The sequence below is a fragment of the Tursiops truncatus genome, chromosome 19, assembly GCF_011762595.2.
Source record: "Tursiops truncatus isolate mTurTru1 chromosome 19, mTurTru1.mat.Y, whole genome shotgun sequence".
Taxonomy (NCBI): domain Eukaryota; kingdom Metazoa; phylum Chordata; class Mammalia; order Artiodactyla; family Delphinidae; genus Tursiops; species Tursiops truncatus.
Genome location: NC_047052.1, coordinates 38650735 through 38671388, shown reverse-complemented (window position 1 = coordinate 38671388; position 20654 = coordinate 38650735). Strand labels below are relative to the sequence as shown.

Sequence of the window (20654 nt, the reverse complement as noted above, 5' to 3'; positions counted from 1 at the left end):
GGGCTGCAGCCTGACCCTCTCTGCTCTACAGACTTTCAGACTCCAAAAGAGGACACTGTCACTTGAGAGTGTCCCAAGGCTAAGTTCTAGAGCTGAGTTGTAGTCCTGTGTCTGTCACTCAGAGGCTGTGTGGACAAAACGTCTCACTTCCCCTGTCAGAGTCCCAGTCTCTGCAGACATCCTGGGTCTCTGTACAAATCCGGTAGGATCCTGCATGTGACCCTCCAATGCACTGCGGAAAGCAACAGGCATTGTTAGGGGGGACTGAGCCCCAAAGACTCGAAACCCTGGGTTGGAGTTCCAGAGCTTGCCCGCAGCAGAGCTAGAACTGGAACCGTCCCTGGTCCCAGAGCATCCTCCATGTGGCCATGTCCCTGAGTCCTTCCTCATCCACGATGCTCAGAGTCTTCCACCTCCCTCGGAACATCAACTCAATCTGCTTAGGGGCTTCTGAAGAAACAAAAGCCCTCTCTTTTCCTTCATTACCGTGGCGATATGTGTACTATCCTATCTTAAAATGATTTCCTCTGCCTTACCCCCAAACCTCCTTATTAGTGACGGAGAAAATACTGTATACAAACAGCTATTATAAAAATCGTTTCTATAATATGCTCAAAAGTTCTCTACATCTTTATTTAGTGTCAGTGTCATTTCCATGAAAGTAACTCGGGTCCCGACACCTTGACACCAGCTCTGCAGAGCCCTCCACATGCCCTCCTCAGCCTGCAGAGCTGGGGCTGGTGTCGCTGAGCACACACAAGCACCTGGCAGGGACCTGTCTGCACCCTGCCTAATTCTCATATTTCCCGGGCTTTTTTTTCCAGCATCATACATTATATTTAAGTCTCTCCAGCAATACAAATTTCAATTTGGCCAAGCTCTTTAATATTAATAGTTGTCAATCCAAATTCAGAGTGTATAATAAAAAATTTAATCGAAACGAATAGCTCACATATTTCTCTACCTCCTAAATATAGTTACCAATTAGACAAAAGATTTGGTTATATAACTTTGTAGAATTAAGGCCACCTACTAAAGACCACCAGTTAGGACTGAAAAAGCCAAAATTCCTGATTCCATTCTGTTAATTATTTTGAAAGATAAAGCACAGAGCTGGTTAGTGACAGAGCTGGGACTGGACCCTACACACACTCACGCGCACCCTCGTGCCCTCAAACACTGAGGATCCCAGAGTCCTGGGTACCACCCTGGCCTGGCCTGGCTCCCCATCTGCAGTGCATCCTGCTGGGCACTGCGGGTATTTCTTCTGCAAACAACTCCAGGCCTGTTTCATGAGCTGCTCTGGGCTCGGCCCTGAGCTACATCAAGCAGGAAGTTTAAATGAAATGGCTCCCAAGTTCCTTAAATGGTTTAATAAAACATATACTGACTGCAATGTGCAGTTTATAGTGGCAAACTGTTGCCCCTCAGTTGGGAAAAATGACCTCCAGTCGGCAATATTCCTTTCAGCTTCATGATTCTAGTCCGCTGTTGGCCATTCCCTCAACCCACCGGGCAATTCTTTTCCATAACAAGGCTGACTGCAGCCACCGTGTGTGTCACTGCCAAAGGTGCCTCCACAAGGCACACTCCGTGATGAGACAAAAGACACAGCAGGCAGATGACACTGACACATACAGAGCAAAGGCGCTGCTCAGAGAGCAGGGAGACGCCAGAAAATAAGTGCAGGGGATTCAGAGAGATTCGAGGAAATTAAATGCAGTATCAGACAGAAATCTCTGTGTGCGTGCGTGTGTGTGTGTGTGTGTGTGTGTGTGTGTGTGTGTGTGTGTGAGATCCCTACTCAACGCCACTCAGAACCGGGATGGGCAACAAGTTAAACAGATCTGAGGGGCAATGCCTCAGCTCCACAAACGCTCTTGGCTCTGCAGCCATAATATTTAGAAAATGCAGGGAGGGTATGATATGAATTTCTAAATCTCTACTATATTAATAACAAATAGCTATTAATAACACTTCTAATCATACATGTCATTTCCGATATTTGGTGCTGAAAGGTTCTGCCTCATCTAAAAAAGTACTGGAATCTGACTGCCAGAAACTGATGACCTTTTATCCTAAACTGTGCATTGGGATGGCTTGTTAAGCTCATTAGTATTATACGGTGAATTAGATTAGACATTTTATGATTTTTCAAAAAAGGCTTTTTTGATATAAAAAAGCAGCCATTTCCTTTTTTGACATTTTTCATTTTTAAGGTAATAAAAACGGCACATGTATACCATGGCATAATGGATTAATTAAGGAATATTATGTTTATCCTAACTCTTGACCGAGTTGTACATCTTCATAACTCACTCATAAAAATTAATGTGTTATCTTATACCACGGGATGCTAGACCTATTTTTTCCAAACCTGCTCAGAATACATTGTTCTAAGTTGGATCATTCTGAGAAATAGTGAATACCATATTCTGATATCATCAGTCCAAAATTATATTGTTATTTTAAAACGTTGTATTAGTATATATAAAATCTAAACCTTCTTACTCCTGTGGATTTGAATTGTCAGGCTATTCTCTCTCAGGAGATCAAGTTGCTCCCCCCACCTACATGCACACACAGCCTAGTTTATACCTCCTCTCATTCACAATGGATTTGTTATTTAAAAAACACATGCATTGCATCAAAGAATCACTGGACAATATTTTTTGGCTATTTCTTTGTGTCTTGATGGTAGATGTGAATATAAAAGAATATTCATGCAAGTTTCATAAAGGCCCCAGATTTCTAAATCAACAGATGAAAAATCCCTAAAAATAATAATGTCCAGATGTTTCTTATTTAATGTTGCCAATCACAAAAGTGATAGAATTTGTGAATTTCAAGGTATTCATAATTTATAGAGGATTATAATTTTTTATCAAGGGACCATCCAGGGCAATTAAAATCAGCGATTTCAATAAACACAAGTGATTCTCTCACAAAGGCTACCTTTATAACCTGACCTCACACCACAAAACCCACACTCTCATGCTGCAGATTCTCTTTCTTTTCCAGGCCCCCTTCTCAGGGGAGAATGTAACTTGCCAGGTCTAAACTGCAGATTGTTTTTAATGTACTAGAACTTCAGAATCGGAGGGACTCTTAGGAATCATATAAACCTAATTTCTCTTTTTATTGGTGAGAAAACTGAGGTCCAGGAATATGTCTGACCCAAAGTCCCTCAGCTGAGATGTAAGAAAGAAGCTACCAGAATCTTCTGAGGTGCAGGCTGGGGCATTGCCCACCCACTAAAATTTATGTTCAGAGTTAACATAACTCCAGGACACTGGCATTGGCAAAGGAGCTTGTGAAACATGGAGACTCCCAGGCCCCTTTCCAGACCAGCACGCCTCCAGGTTGAGGCCTGGGAACCTCACAGGAAACAGGCTCTCCTGGTAATTCCTAAACCACCACCACAAGGTGCTCCCTGGTCCATGTCTCCCAGATTCCTAAAGTTTCTTGGTCGTGAGACAGGATGAAGGAGTCAGCAAACTGTTCTTCCATAGTTGACAATCTTAACGTCCCCACCCCAGAGCTACCAGCATTAGGAAACTCTCATTCAAATGGCCACCAGGAGAATCTGTGTCTGAGAGACTGGAGGGTGGGGTGGCAGACAGAGGCCAGCCTGGCACACATGAGACCTCCCTCTGGGAAACCCTGGAAGAGACGCGAAGCTCCAACTCCACATTCTGGGCCAGGCCAAACCCTCAGCTTCAATGGTCCTTGGCACTGCCCAAGGTGGAGAAAGAGCACGGGTCCCTCTGCACAGCTAGTGATGAGGGTGTGACGCACAGAGGACACCCTGGGCATGTTGCCTCTGGCTCAGATGCAACCTAGAGGCTGGGCTTGACCCGAAGCATGTGCTGATGCCTCCTTGATTTCTGACGGGTTCTCAGGTTTAGCTCACGGTTCTAAAGGGAAAGGGGTGCTAGGAGGACCTGGTTGGATTCCTGGGAGCATGAGGTCTATGTAGAAAACGCAACTCATAAAGTATATTCTCTGCAAGGCCAGGAGGCTGCTGCTTCCTGGCACGTCAGCTACCCAAGCTCTATGTATGGACTAGAGTTAAGCGCAGACTCATGGCCGAGGCTGCTCATTTAGTCTTGAAAAAGGGCTACTTGAGGGAGAGCCTCACCCCGGTACATGGCCACTTCTTCACCTGAGCTGTCATTCTCTCTACATATTCTAAGATAATATCTGCATGTCTTATCTTTTGGCTACATCCTCCTGCTACCCTGCAGAAAAGATGGTGTGTGCCCTACCTGGGTGGCTGGCGCCTGTGACCCTGTCGGGGGGGAAAAGGTTTATCTGCACCCTCACAAGGTGCAGCTCCATTCCAGAACATGTCAGCTATCTGAATTGAACAACCTTTTTAAAGTTCAGTCATAAATCCCTCAAAGGTTCAAAAGAGAAATGCCTTGGGGTCAAATGTGTTCTATTAAGAAAATCACTTAGGTAGAAATTTTGATAAGCTGGATGTAAACTTTCCCACACATATCTTTGCCAGGCACACTAAAAGATTACAGAATTGCATCTAGAAAGACTCCAGTAATAAGGTACCTAATGACATCACAGTAGAGTTTCCAAATCAACCTTTCATTAGACCTATCTAGTTGAAAGTTGAAGATGGACAAATTGAAGGGAAGGTGCTTGGCGTGATGCTGGACTGGGCTTCAAGAGGATTTTGGAAATCTTGTGGGGATGGTCTCAGTATCTGAAACACAGGGGACGCAGCATAGTTATGGCCACCGGGGTGGGTCTTGGCTGGCTGGGGCTTCACACTGATTGTGGGGCATCTCAGGCCATCATTAAGCTTCTGCTGAGTGAGCTCTGCTCTCACGTCTTCTCTCCACTGTCAGACACCAGCTCTAAACTCTCAGGCCCAAGTCACATCAGGGGAGCCCAGTGCAAGTGCAAGATCAACAGCAGGTGGCTCAAATGAGGGCTAAAGGATGCTGCAGCCTCCGCCACCCAGGGCCCGATGCCACTCGGAAGACCACGTGTCCATGAGCGCCTCCCTCCCCCCAAACTCTGACCCATGCACACCGGGTGAGCAGGGAGAAGAGCTCTCTCTAACATGACGTCTCGGCAAGAACCTGCTGTGTTGGACACATCCTGATCCCCCAGGGCTGCCGGGGCAGAGAGCAAGCTGAGGGCTGGCCGAGCCAGCTGCCCTGAGCCAGCAGCTGCAGAAGCACCGCCTGGACACCAGAGAGATCCACCTAACCTTCCCCTTGGCCGGTTCCCAGACTCTCCCCCCAGACACTTCTGCACAGTTAAAGGCTGAAGGAAGCGGCTGTGACCCAAGAGGAAGCTCACTGGCCAAGGCCTCCTGGATCTGTGACCAAGGACGGCCACAGTGACTTCTTCCAAGGGGCTGGCCACTCTGCGCAGCTAGGGGCTCTGAGTGCTGCCACCTGGCCCAGGCCTGTCATCTGGGCAGTGGACCTGCGGGCCAATGGACCTGCTCTGCTCTTTTCCCAAAATACCTGCAGGATAAGCCTTGTCCATGCACTCCATTGCCCTTACCAAGAGCAATGCCCATTTCCCTCCAGCCTGAACAACGGCCACTTTCCTCTACCCTCTCTTAGTCTGGGAGGCAGCAGCAAATACTTGGGATACACACAAAATGGGATAATGACAGTACTTATTTCATGAGGTCGTTACAAGAATTAAATGAGATCATGCATATAGACTGAGGACAGCGCCTGGCACTTGGTAAATAGTCACTAGGCCCTAACAGCTGTCCACACTGGATTTCACCACGAGCAGAGCTGCAGAACACCATGCCAGGCCCCCGCCCCCAGACGCCTCCCCGAGGTGTGAGCATTGAGAGGCAAGAGGGAACATTCAACAACTATGGTGCGACAGGCCAGGATTTGGGGCAAAAATGACCACATCTGGCAACAAAGAGGACCAAAGAACCTGCCTGGTTTTCCTCTCAGTTGCAGAATAAATATTCACCAGACCCATGATTAAAAGTCTTGCCTTTAGTTCAGAGGTTTGCAAACATTTTTTCTACCCACAAATCCTTTTCAAATGAAAGCTTACCAAGGAAGTTCACTGTATAAAACAGATGCCCACGAAGTGACCCTGGTTGGAGGGGTTGGTATATCCTGGAGCCTCCGCGCCTACTCCCTCGTGGTCTGTGTAATGACCATCAACTTAATTGATGACATTAGATCAGTGGTTCTCAAAGTGCAGTCACAGGACCGGCAGCAACAACATTGCCTCGGAACTTGTTAGAAGTTCAAATACTTCGACCCACCCCAGACCTTCTGAATCATAAATCTGGGTCGGGGCCCAGAGCTGTGTTTTCACAAGCCCTCCAGGCGATTTCAGATGCCACTACACCAGTGGTTTGCACCCAGCTACACATGAGCACCCATGCTCAACGCCTCCCCCCGATGTGATTCCTGATTTCACTGGTCTGGGGTGGGGTCCAGACGCTGGTAAGTCTTGGGAGCTCCCCAGGCAGATCTAGTCAGCAGCCACCATCTAGTCCCTGGCTACCCTCAGTGTGGTCCACGGAGCAGCATGGCCTGGGTACCTGTTAGGTGTATGGATCTCAGTCCCCCAGACCTACTGAGCCAGACTCTGCATGTTACCAAGATCCTCTGGGGGTGTGTGTGGACATCCCTACCACTCTAGTCTAGGTAGTCCTGTTTAAGACCTGGAAAGAACCTTAGACTCCATGTGGGTCAAACCACTCACCCCCTGGGTGGTCACCTGAGGCCACATGGCCTGAGACTTCCCAGGTCACCCCAGCTACTGCAGCAGGTGGGGGATCAGGCCGGCCCTCCTTCCCAAGACCACACAGCCTCCAGCCAAGCGTGTTTTGCCTAAACCTTCCCTCTGAACTTCTCTCTGTCTTCAGTCCCTGAGGCCTCAGAGGAGAGAAGGGGTGGAGGCTGCCCCCCACCCCTGAGAAGGCAGGAGCTGGGTGGTGCCTGGGGGTGGCAGTGATTCTCTCAGGCCATTCTGCAAACACACGAAGATCCTTCCAGGGGGCTTCCCACTCACTGTCTTGTTACTGGAGGTCTGATAATATTTGGGATGTCACATTTCTAGAAACACTGAAGTCATGTTTAAATGCACACATATCGGGGCCTGGAGAGGAGAAACAGAAATTTGGTGAATGATTCCAGCATGGGCCATACTTACGTTTTTTACTGCAGATGTTGTCTCAAGTTATATTTTGCTAAGGAACAAAAGCTCTACTGTCGAGCCAAGCTCACTCATAAGAGCATCATGTGTGTTATGAACTGTGTTTAGACAGGAAACAATCCACACACATGGACAAGGGCAGGTTGACTATCTTTCTGCAGTATTTCAGGAAGAAAATAGAAATGGCTTCAGGGTAGGGAAAATTCAACACACACACTGCTCCACCCAGACTATCCTGACAAACACACACACACACACACACACACACACACACACACACGGTCTCCACCTCCCCATCCAAAGTTCCCTCCCCTCTGGACTGGCAAGTTTGGCTTACGACCAGGCCAAGAACCAAACTTAATCTTTAAACAGAAAGAAAAGTCACACATAGCCCCATCTCCCAAACACATGAGCTTATGTTATCACTCATTCCTCCCACTTATTCTCAGGCACAAAGCAATTACCAAACTAACTCATCCCTTGAACATCTACCAAGCACCTATGAGGGGCAGGCCCCTTGTCTGAGGCATTACCATAAATTTTCAAGGATGAAACTCAGAATCCAAAAGCCATTGCTGTCTTTCTTGCAATGTGCTAACATGCCAATCACATTATCAACTCAGATTATCATACTTCCCTTTGTGCAAAATGAATTGAGCCAGAAAACTGTAAGGGTAGGAGTCCAGTTCTGCCAGGCTTAAACCGCAGCCAAAAGTTCACAAAAAAACACCGCCGCACTTCACTCTGCGACCACACGAAGGCTATTGTTGAAATACAGCAGTCCCTGGGGGGAAGGCCATGCATTCCCAACAACGAAAGGAGATCCCATCTCTTTGCTTGAGGTGGATGCAAGACCAACTGCTTCCTGCAGTCCCAACACCCCCTAAACACTTGGACTGAGAGATTATTTCCTTGATGCATACAAATATGTAAAATCAACTCAGAATTTTCTCTCCATTGATGAAAGAACAAATAACTATCCACGCTTTGTCCTCTGTATGAAGAAATATCAGAAGGTTCCTGGTACCAAGTCCACACATCCTGGTGGACCAAGAGGGTGGTAAGGAGAGGAGAAGGCCGAGAGAAATAACTGTCTGATCCCTCGTTGGCAACAGCTGACCACCTGAGCCCAAGAGGCCAAGGGGGTGCCCAAGACAGTCTCTGGAAATGGGAGAGCAGATCTCCACAATCGGAGAAGAAGACTTGGAGCAGGCCAAAGATATCCATGCCAGTATTCACGCCCAACGACATGTGATCAAGAGAATGAAAGGGGAAGAGTCAACCAGAGCGTTCTCCTCTTGACCGTATACCTCGGCTTTCTTTTCTCTGGGTTAGGAATTCACGTTTGTAACGCAAGAAGAAGTTATTGGTTGGCTTAGCTTTTCTTCTAACCCTAAAGAAATGTTGTACATGTAGACACAGGCATCCTGAAACTATCTCCTTCTTCAGCAAAGCTGAGAGCTCATCCCACGGTGCAGCACAGGACACAGGTCTTGGAATTTAAATATAAGAAATAAAGCAAAGCTCAGCTCACCTAGCGCCTCCTCCCGGCTTCATTCTCTCCCTCAGTCTGCCACCTCTCCCAACGACAGCATCAGATTTTTATACACTTACAATTTTTTTTCAACTAGGACCTGATCTCAGGCTTGCTAAAACCCCAGTAGGTGGTCCCTGTAAAGAGCAACCTCCAAATGATTACATTTAAAGTGATAGTGACCAGGGCACAGGGACAGGCACGTGCGTCCTGGTCTGGCCATTTTCTGATGTGTGACTTGTGCAAGAAAGTTACCTTTGTTGCGCCTCACTTTCTTCGCAAAGTGGGCTGCGGAGGGGATTAAACAAGATATGGGGTCCCAAGTTCTGACCACAGGGCAGGGTTAACCAATGCTTTCTGTAAAGGACCAGGTGGGAAATATTTTAGGCTCTTCGGGTTACACAGTCTCTGTCCCAACTGCCCTACTCTGCCACTATAGTGTGAAAGCAGCCACAGATGATACGTAAATGAGTGGGCTGCCTGTGTGCCAAGAAAACTGTATCTATGAACACTGAAATTTGAATTTCATGTAATTTGCATGTGTCCCAAAACATTGTTTTCCTTTTGATTTTTTTCATTCATTCAGAAATGTAAAAGCCATTCTTTGCTTTTGCAAAACTAGGCAGAACCACAATGACATACTACCTCACATGCATTAAGATGGCTACCATCAAAAAGAAACAGAAAATAAGTGTTGGCGAGGTTGTGAAAAAATTGGAACTCTTGTGCACTCTTGGTAGGAGCGTAAGATGGTGCAGCCACTATGGAAAATAATACAGCAGTTCCTCCAAAAATTAAAAATAAAATTACCATGTGCTCCAGCAGTTCCACTTTTGGAAAGAATTGAAAGCAGGGTCGCCAAGAAATATTTGTACACCTATGGTTATAGCAGCATCGTTCACGATAGCCAAGAGGTAGAAGCAACCCAAGTGTCCATTGATGGATGAACGGATAACACACACTAGAATATTATTCAGCCTTAAAAAAGAAGGAAATCCTGTCACCTGCTACAACATGGATGAACCTTGAGGACATTATGCTAAGCAAAATAAGCCAGCAGCAAATGACAAGTACTGTTTGATTCCACTTATATGAGATAGCTATAGGGTAGTCAAATTCACAAAGAGAAAGTAGAAGGGTGGCTGCCAGAGGATGGGGGAGAAGAGAGAAAAGAATGTTTAATGGGTATAGAATTTCATTTGGGGAAAATGAAAAATTTCTGGAGGGGGACTGTGGTGATGGTTGACAACAGCGTGAATGTACTTAACGCCACTGACCTGTACACTTAAAACAAGTCAAGATAGATTTTATGTTGTGTGCATTTTGTCACAATTTTTAAAGTATTTCTAAATGTTTTAAAAAAACAGGCAGTGTGACAAGCGTGACCCACTGTGGCTGTGGTCTACTAGCCCCTGGCATACGGCATAAGAGCAGCACAATAGACATCACCTGAAAAAGGAAGATGAGTGGAAGGGTATCGGGGTTACAAGTGAAAAGAGGGCTTACAGGCAAATGAAGAGATTTCTAAGACTTATTCATTCAAGTCTTTACCAAGCACCCACTCTGGGGCCAATAACCATCTGGGTATAGACACAAAACTAGAGAGAGAGGCATTCTAGGCCCTAGAGCCCAAGCCTCTCCTCCCTCCGGCTCAGCGCTGTTTGAAGGAAGTCCACCCTGCACGTGTGAGGGCACACCCTGGGGTGCACGGTGAGGGGAGGGCTGTGAGAAAGGGAGGGGGCAAGGCCACACCGGCTCAGACGTGGAGGCAAACCCTCCTTGGAGTGGTCAGTGATCTTGTCAGGGATGGAAAAGTTCAATGACTACAAGGGTGAGTTTAATTATATGTTGTCGCTGACTAGCAGTGGTTCCGATGGTACAATTACACATGTAATTTATCAGCAAGATACTTGCATACATAATAAACCAAAAGCAAAACATTAAATTTCAGTGGATGCTAAAAATACAAGATTGGGCCATGATGCAGAGCAGTCTCACTTGCATGGGGTGGCGGAGAAAAGCCAAGAACCTCCACTCCCTTTTAAGAGCTGGCTGTCCCCACCCACCATGACCACGTGGCATCCATCCCAGGAATGCACGCCCCAAACACCAAGTAAATCCCAGCGGTGTGTCAACAACTCTCCTTCCACAAAGGAAATGGGATGGGGAAGCTGACTTAGGAAACTCACCACCCTTTCTGATGTTCTCTGAACTTGCTAACCACGGTCCCCAGGGGTGCCAGGAAGACCGCATGCCTGGCAACTTCTCCAGGCTCTTAGCTCTGGTATGAGTCTGAGGGGGGAAGGCTAATTATCTGAAAATGGCCTATACTTTCCTTAATCTTGAATAAAGACAGAGAAAGGGGAAAAGGTGACTAAACAGAGAAAATGAAATACTACTAATAACAGCAACACACATTTATTAACTGCCTACTTTGAGCCAGGAGGCAGTATTTTAAGCACATCACATAAATTACTTGTATAATCTACTACATTGTCATTACTCTCATTCCCAATTTACAGATGAGAAAAGAGAGGCACGACAAGGGTAATCCCTTGACATGTGCTCATATAGCTAGTGAGTGGTGAAGCGATGATTCAATCCAGGAAATGTGGTTCCAGGGTCCATACCTTTGCCAGGTTTAGAGGTCATTTATCTCTCTCTTCTTTATTATTTTCTTACTGGTACCTCTATGATGTCCATTATGCAATAATTTTAAAGTCAAGCGTGGGGCAACTTTTTATCCTCATCACTGGGAATACATTTTCCAATAGACTGGTACCCACCATGCTGGGACTTAGGAGCCTCAGCCTATCTCCTCAAGATGGCTGAGCCCATGTAGCTGAGCATCGTCCAGTCCCAAAGAGATCCAGGATAGCAGGGCTGAAGAGAACACACAACAGCCTCTACAAGAACATGAAATACACTATAAATTACAGAGATTTGCCCAGGAGACAGACAACCAGTCATCTGAACAGAGAGTCTTCTGAGCCTCATAAATTCCATGTCCATGTCTCACTGTGAAAGAGGTCACCTTCCCCTACTCTGCCTCCATGACTTCCATCCCAGTCATTTGTGTATATTCCCTGGTGGATTTTTAAAGATACTCTTATAGCAAGGCATCCATGTGGTTTCAACTTACAGAGACAGTCTGGCACAATCCTAGGCATTTTTTAAAAACCTGATTGAAAAGAAGCGATAATAAGAATAACTTTCTATAACTGACCATTTGGTTGTAAAAAAAAATGTTTGGGGGGGCCAGGGATGAAGAGATGGTAAAAAGTGGGATTTCATTTGAACCACTGGGTCTACCATTCTAAGATTCTGTTAGGGTTTGAGATAGAGTCCCATCCATCCACCCATCCACTCAGCCACCCATCCACTCAGCCACCCATCCATCTACCCATCCACTCATCCATCCATCAATACACTCATCCACTCATCCACCCATCCATCCACTCATCCACCCATCCATCCACCCATCTACTCATCCACCCATCTACCCATCCACTCGTCCACCCATCCATCTGCCCATCCACCTATCCATCCACCCATCTACCCATGCACCCATCCACTCATCTGCACATCCATCCACCCATCCACGTATCCACCTATCCATCCTTCCTGTCACCAAAATTTTATTGAGAACCTACTGCATATCAAGTACCATTCCAGGAATTAGGAAAATAACACTGAACAAAATACAGCAAGTCCTTACTCTTTCTAGGCTTACACTGTAGTAGGGGAGACAGACCAGAAACCAGTAAAGAAGTGGGTCACCAAAAATGATTCCTGCACCAAACATCACAATGTATTTGAAATCCTCTAACACAAAGGTAAATCAGAGCCATTTCCTCATTTGTTGTTATCATCAAGGATCAGTTGTAGAAACAAACAAAAGTGTCTTCTATGGAAATGCCAACAGTACAAAAATGTATTCCAATGTGGTAGGATCATTTGAGGGCAAATACTACAGGCAGTATTTTTATGACAAAAGCTTTATTTCTCGTCTTCTCTATACTTGATTTAAATATATACATGTATGTGGGTGCACACATATCTAGATTCAAGTATTTCAATATAAATTTTCAAAATACTTTTCCTGATTTCAGTTGATTGCATATTTCGAGCCAATGTTGCAGCAGTAATTTTTGTTCTGAATCAAAAACGAGGATCTCTCTCTCTCTCCCTCCCTCACCCTCTCTTTCTCTCTTTTTCCCTCTCTCTCTCTCCCCTGCGCTCGACAACCTCACCTTCGTCCCCCAGCTTCTAGCCTTAAGAAGCCCAAATGTTCAAGCTGCTTTCAGAGCTGAGTGGTAACAAGGGCAAAACCTGTTTCTTCCCGTGCATTTTCCTGCTGAAGGTTTCTGGGGCCATGGGGGCTGAGGTGCTAGTGAAAGTCACATCACAGAGGCACGAGCATAGAAGGACAAACCTTCCCACTTCGATCTGAGTGTGTAATTGTTTGAATACATCTCACCGGCACTACAATAATGTCATCCTTGGTTGACACAGATTTTAAAGATCTTTGAAAAGGTGGAATGTTATCAATCACAAGCATGATTATAATGGGATTTAAGTGGAAGAAGCTAAGATTCAGGCCCTCATTCAGGCCAGGTTCTGTGACAGAGTCGGGGGGAGAAAGAAGTAAGAGGGCTGCATTTCAGCCAGGAAAAGGATGCAGTGTGTACCCATCATCCACATATCTTTTCTCCCACAGCCAAAGATGTCCCAGGAAGCACCGGGAAACTCTGGAACTCCAACTGGAATTCCCCCCACACTGCAAAAAAATCTGCTTATATTCCTATCACACTAGACCAGTGGTTCTCAAGCAGGGACAACTGTGCCTCCCAGAAGACATTTGGTAATTTCAGGAGACATTTTTGGTTGTCACAACGGGGGAAAGGGATTCATAACTGATACCCAATGGGCAGAGGCCAGGGATGCTGTAAACATCCTACCTTGCACAGGGTGGCCCCACAGCAAAGAATTACCCAGCCCAGAATGTCAGCAGTGCCCGGCTGAGAAACCCCATCTCAGCTCCTGAGAAGCTGAGCCAAAGCTACAAGAAAAAAGGATGCGTCGAGAAGGAGCATTTCCGGGAACCGGGTCTGAAGCTGCTCCCACTGGCTGTGCGGCCCGTCATGTTCACCAGCAGACCGAGGCAGGTGACAAGAGAGGAAAAAACAGGGCAGGAAAGAGAGGAGTCTTTGAGCCAAATTACTTGCTCTTTTGCCTTTCAATCTAAAACACACTTTCCTTATTACACGTCAGAAGGGACTGGAAATCCAGCCTTTTTTTTCTTCAAGGCAAAACAACCCAGGCCCAACAAAACACAATAATCTCTCTGGCCGATCTCTGGGACTGTCCAGCCTCTCCCTGACAAATCACAACAGTGCCTACAGCTGTCAAATTCACCCACCGAGCCCAATCAAATGCCCGGATTACTAAGGCAAAGAATTGTGAATTTCATTAAATATGTTAAAGGGGAAAAAATCAGCTTTGAAAAATAGTAATCCTGTCTTTCAACAAAAATATTATAGGAAGCTATGAATTTGGTAGATCCGAATAGGATGTTGGTACATGTTTTACTAAGGTAATATAATGGCACACTATTATTAGATCACATTAATCATTACTGTGCCAACGGCGCTGACAGCCCCACTGAAAAGGATTGAAAGGCCTGGTAATGGATATAAATTACCCATTGTGTGATAAAAGGATTTTTACTAAGAAGGTAAGAATAAAACAGCAAATTTCTAACATAACTGTTGTGTAAAAACCAAAATAAAAGTAATCCACGGTCAGTAATATCCACAAAATCAGAAGTAAGCACTTTTTCAACAAGATAAAGTCGCAATAAAAATATATATTCAGTACAAGGCAAAATTAATTTCTAAGTGCGTAATTCCACTATCAATTTTCCTGGTTTATGTAGTGACCTCTGAGGCCCATGGTCAGGAGATGGTGGGTTTGGCTAATTAGATCTGGGGGTGAGTTTACAGAGATATCAGGGGCAGCCTCCGAGGAGGAGGTTGCAGACATCAAATACGAGCGCTGCCCCTTCTTATTTTAAGTTTTTAGCTTCAGTGTGGGGAAAACACTCCATGACTGAGTTCATGATCTTGAGTCTGATTGAGGTGACAGGCACAGAGCCACTCGGAGACAGGTTTCCTCCAAGACTGGGCCAAGCCACAGAACCACATGCTGAGTGGTGGGGAGACAGGCCCTGGGCGGTGCTTGGAGGGGCCGCCTGGCTTTGGGCAGCCGTCCCACCAGCTCACCAGCTCTCATTCCCGCTGCCAGCCAGCAGACAGTGACCCTCCAGGATGTCACACAAGACAGCGATAAGCCAACCTTGCAGGGCTTTGCCCCATCTGTGACCCCAGTCTGAGAACTTCTGAGCACATGTTGACATCACATAGTCATCACACCCAGAAGACCTGGGGCCCATGCTGGATCCCAGAGACCTCTGAATCTGGAAGCTTCTCCAAAGCCCAGCCTCTGTCCAAAGAGGCAAGGGAGTAGCTGGGAGAACTCTTACCCAGCACAGGGACCCACAACCCAAAGAGGGCAGTCTGGCTCCCCGACAAGACACAGGCAGACACCACTTCAACAAACTACAAAACAATGTTCCTTACCAGGCAAGTCTGAAAGCAACGGAGCTCCCTTGTAGCTGGTGGATATTCTTAAAGCCGTGGTGGTCAGGAACTGCAAAGATAAGACCTGTTAGAAATTCTCAGTGTCGGACACATCGACTCCAATCAGACAGGTAGACAGCATTCAGCCAAGGTAACAATTTGCTGGGCTAGTTGAGAGAGTCAAAAACATTCAATAGCCCCCACTGCCCCAATTCATTGAGCAATTTTAAAACTGGAAACTATGTGACCTTTGCTGCAATAAACCAAATTTGCTCAGCTTCTTGTTTTTTTTTTTTTTACATAGTCTAATTCAACCTTTTATTTTTTTAACATCTTTATTGGAGTATAATTGCTTTACATTGTTGTGTTAGTTGCTGCTGTATAACAAAGTGAATCAGCTATATGTATACATATATCCCCATAACCCCTCACTCTTGCGTCTCCCTCCTACCCTCCCTGTCCCACAGCTCTAGGTGGTCACAAAGCACCGAGCTGATCTCCCTGTGCTGTGCAGCTGCTCAGCTTCTTTTAATTGGAAATTGCCACCTGCATAAAGAGAATGGGGTGGGGCATCTAACCATCTCTTCTCTAGGTGGGATGGAAGAAGAAATAAGAGCACGTAAGGCCCCCCTCCTCTCTCTCTATCTCTCTTTCCCTCCTTCTCTCTCTGGAATTCTAAAAGTGAGGAACTGAGAAGGTACTCAGGGGTTCTTTTTCGCTCCCTAATTTAAGGAGCCCCCTACAGTAGACCACACACAATTTCACCCAAATTTCAATTGGCTATGCCTGGTTCAGTGGCCAGAGCAGCTTTCAATGGGTCCAGACCAGGAATCTGCAACTGACCCAAGGGGTCAGGAGTGTTGTGTGTCGTCAAAGTCCTCTCTCTGAACCAAGACCAGAAAAGCAGCAGGATGACATAGGGGCCCAGAGGGAAAGCCGAGATGCCCACCACAGTGGTTCTAGAGCGTCAGTTGGGGTGATCAAGGCCAAGTCTCAGGCTGAGATCTCCAGCTCGGAGCCAGTGCAGCACAGAATCTAATTTGTTTTACCATGTTACAGAAAGGACTTAATAGGGCAAGCAAACATTCCCTCTTGAAAAATTGTACATTCTGATATTGTAGAAGTAGAATTCTGGTAGAGATTTAAGGATGTGTCTGCAAATGCATCAGAAGATGCATTCGGAGAGCACGTGGTGGCAGCCCCAGACCAAGGTATTTGAACATCAAACCACTGATTTCAACACTCCATCCAACTCCAAGATTGATTTCTGGCAACCAAAAAGGTGTTTGCTGAGTGTGTGCTAGAAGTGTTTTCTCAAAGTGTAACAGGGGCACCGCTATTTGTAAACAAATTTCTACCTGCCTATCTTTTTTTTTTTTTTTTTTGCGGTACGTGGGCCTCTCACTATTGGGACCTCTCCCGCTGCGGAGCACAGGCTCCGGACGCACAGGCTCAGCGGCCATGGCTCACGGGCCCAGCCGCTCTGTGGCACGTGGGATCCATCCGGACCGGGGCACGAACCCGTGTCCCCCGCATCGGCAGGCGGACTCTCAACCACTGCGCCACCAGGGAAGCCCTACCTGCCTATCTTGAGACAGAAAGCAAAAGTCTACATCTCAACCATCTGTAACGAGGACAGAGATTACAAGTCTCTCTCTCTCCTCAATCAGATTATCTTCTGCATTTTGTTTTTTCTGTGTCACTCAACATGAAAATCTAGGCAATGTAAAACACGCGCTCAATGCTATGCTTTCCTAGGTTCTACCAGAGCTGAGAGGAACAGGCGTCCGGCACCCGACGTGGCTTCACGAAGATTTAATTTGCTCACGAGGCTCCTCACGCTTAGCAGGAGGTGGAGGACAGACTTAGATTTTATATCCAAGCTCATGGCTTGCAAAATTTGAGGACTATTCTCCAGGGGCTGTTCACTTAGAAGCCTTGTAAATTCCAGTGACAGGGAGAACACGGGGAGACTTCACTGGGCAAGTCCCACCCCTGCTTGTCCTCTGGCTTCACACCACTGATCAGACCTCCGGCTCCTGCAATCTGCCTGGGGTCCTCAATCACTCGAGGCCCCAGCACAGCCCTGAGGCTGTGTTGGAGCTGTGCTCTTGTAAGGGGTCCCCCGAGTGCTTAGGGGGTTGCCCAAAGGTGGCTACCCGCCCGGGAAGTTTTGCCTAACAAGCTTCCTGCTGGAATGGGAACGTCAGGAAGGGAAATCTAGTTAGTGCCATTTGTGCCTTTGTGAGCCAGTCTAAATAGGAGGGGCTCCTGGTGTCTGATGTCATTACAGTCACTGCAAGTCGGGCAAAGGTGACCACATCAGACACTGATGTTCTTGATTCGGATGGGGAGGAAGGAAGATGGCAGCGCAGTAACAGCTCTTCTGGTGCAGGTAAGTAACTCGCGCTGAGAGATAATGCAGTAACATAACCAGAAAAAGGTTCCTGACTTGAGCACCCCCCCCATCCCTGCCTTCCACAGGGACCCCACAGTGAGGAGCCAGGGCAGGGGCGCCACCCAGGAGACACTGCCCAGAAGTCCAGTTTGGTGCAGGTACCACCAGATCAGAGGAGGGGCGGGAGGGGGCAGATCACAAAGGCAGCGAAAAGCATGGCATGAGTCAAGGGGGTTTGGGTAGCAGCCACCTCACCAAAAAAATGCTTGAAATCCCATCCACTACATTGATAACCCCTGCCTCCCCTTTAAAACGCAGGGAAGGCCCACATGCAGTCATTCTCAGCCACCAGCCCCAGGGAGCGAATGAGTTTAGGAGACCTGTTCCGTCAGTGGCTCAGACCTTCTGTGTGCCAAGCCCTGGGGTAGGCCAAAGGCAAGCAGATCTGCCATGGGATCCAGAAATGGCCCACTGTGTGAAGAGTCTGGTGGGACAGGGAGCCTGCCAAGAGGGGGCCAATGGCGGGACACCAAGGAGGGAGGGAGGGCATGTGAGCTGAGCCCTTCAGCAGTTGCAGGCAGGGCCTCAAGGGAGACAGGGCTGGAGGTAAGGGGAAGGCAAAGGTTCAGAGATCCTGACATGGGGCTGTAGCAAGGAGTGCAGGGTGGCTGCAACTTGGAGAGGCAGGAGAGAGAAAGCAGGGAGCACTGAGGGGGTCTGGGGAAGGAGGGATTGCTTATAGCCTGAGGCACTTCCAAGGCCCCTCTGAGGAAGGGGAGGGGAGGAGAGGGGATGGAAAGCTCTGAGAGAGGGACTTTGGAGTGGGGTGGAGAGGACAGGAAGACATGGGGGACAGAGACGGAAAAAAGTGGGAGGTGGTCCAGGCAGCTCTTGCCCGTCCTGGCACACAGTGGGCCCGCACTGCGGCATCCCTGTGAATCCGCTGGGCCCCCACTAGGGGACAAGGCATGCCCCTCCCTCATGAATTCTCCCAGGGGAGACAAGGCAGCTCTGAGCAGAGCCAGGGAAACCTTGGCATGCCAGGAGCCCAGCCTCCCATACTCAGGCACAAAGGCGCTGAGGGAAGAGGCCGTTGGCGAGTCAGGAGATGAACAAAGATGCCACACACTCCCCATCAACAGTGCCTCTGTAATGAGCCCCGAGTTGACCACAAAAGATCCTTCCTCTAGGCAAACATGTTGCCTTCCCGTGGTCATTACACACCTGTCGCCCACCCTACACCATGAAAACTGGAAAGTCATACAAGTGACAACAAGAGTTACCATTTGCTGAGGGCCCGGTACAAAGCACCAGGCAGCAAGCTGAGGGAAGTCCCTGGGTCACCCCACAGCACATGGGGAAAGGGCTATGTCCCATTCACCTTCTAGTCCCTAACTTCTGGCAGAGGGCTTGGAGCTCAGTAAATGTTGTGTGGAGGGGTGGAAGGGAGAGAGCGAGGGAGGGAAGGAAGTAAAGAGGGAAAGGAAGGATGGAGGGAGTAGGGGAAGGTGGAAGGACAATAGGATAGATGAGGGATGGAGATGGATAGAGGAAGGAAAAGAAGGGAGGGAGGGAGGGAAGTAGTAGAGATGGAGGGAAGCAAAAGGAGGATGGAAGGGAAGAAGGAAGGGCTGGTTCACATCACCCCTCCCCTGGTCCCCGTTCTGCTCCAGAGGCTCCCCTGCAGGAGACGGAGTATATTCCTAGAGAGACAGGATCACCCTCCTCAGGGGTCACTTGGAGGCTCAGCAGCAGAAGCAGAGCTGTCTGCTGAGGAGTCTGGGCAGTCCGGGGCAGATGGGAGTGGAGATCAACTGCTTTCCTTCCAGACAAGAGTTAGGAAAGAAGGATTCAGAGACAGAGACAGCAGAACTCCTTCAGCCCTCTGTCTGGAGAAGGGTGCAGCTAACAGGAGACACGTCTGGAGCTGTCTGAACATTACACCCCAGTCGTCCAGGGCCAAGACCTCTGAACCTGCTCTCCTGGGCAGCGGGCTCTCCTCCATCTGGAGGGGCACACAGAGGGGTGCTCGAGCCTCTTCTCCTAGGGACACTACCTGGGGTTACATCACCCTTTCCGAGCGTCTGGGTGCCCCTCCCAGCTCAGTACTTAATATTCTCTCCAGACCCGCTAGGGACAAGGACCCTGCCCAAAAAAACGGTGGCTCCTCTGAATGGACCTGCAAGTTCCATTCCAAAGCACTGAGTGATTCGCGCTTTCCTTCTCCGAGACTCTGAGGGATGAACACAGCCCCAGTGACAGCCCTCACCACCCCCATAAGTTCCCAACAGGAGAGGCTTCCTGGTGAGGAAAGCTACCTGGGAAAAGCCTCAGGGACTGAGTCCCTCATTCACCCCTCACCTGTCAAGTGCCCCCCGTGTCTCCTAACTTCTAGCTCCCAGGGACCCGGTGGTATGCAATATTTCTGCTGGTGCAAAACTTATGTCTTAGTGAGCAGTGCCAAATAAAATTAAAATATAATGTTAGTGAATAATAAGTTCTAAGAAGAAAAACTAAAGCTGGGGAGATGACGAACAGTGACAGAGACTACCTTAGATAAGGTAATCAGAGGAGACCTTGCTAAAAAAGTGACATTGACAAGGGACCAGAAAGAAGTAAGGGAGTGAGCTCTGTGAACAGCTGGGGAAGAATTTTATAAGCAGAGCAAACAGTGAATGCAAAGGCTATGGTGTAGGACGGAGCTGGTGTGTTGCCCACGGAGACAGGGCATGGACAGTGCGCGGGAACATGGGACAGGGTGGGCTATTTAGGATCCAAATACCTCAGCAGGCACGGTAAGAAATATGGATTTTATTCTGAGCCATTGGTGGGTTTTGAGCAAGGGAATAACACGATCTGATTTACATTGTGCAAGAATCACTCTGGCTGCTGTGGGGAGAACAGGCAA

At 47.7% G+C, this 20654-nt stretch overlaps 1 protein-coding gene across 1 annotated transcript in view; it reads right to left on the bottom strand.

The window, feature by feature from the left end:
* The window catches only part of ZNF536 (zinc finger protein 536), a 282164-nt gene that overhangs the window by 213188 nt on the left and 48322 nt on the right, over positions 1–20654 (bottom strand). Inside the window, exon 2 of the mRNA XM_073795738.1 lies at positions 15349–15418. The gene's annotated coding sequence lies outside the window, so the exon portion shown is untranslated. The remainder of the gene's footprint in view (positions 1–15348; positions 15419–20654) is intronic.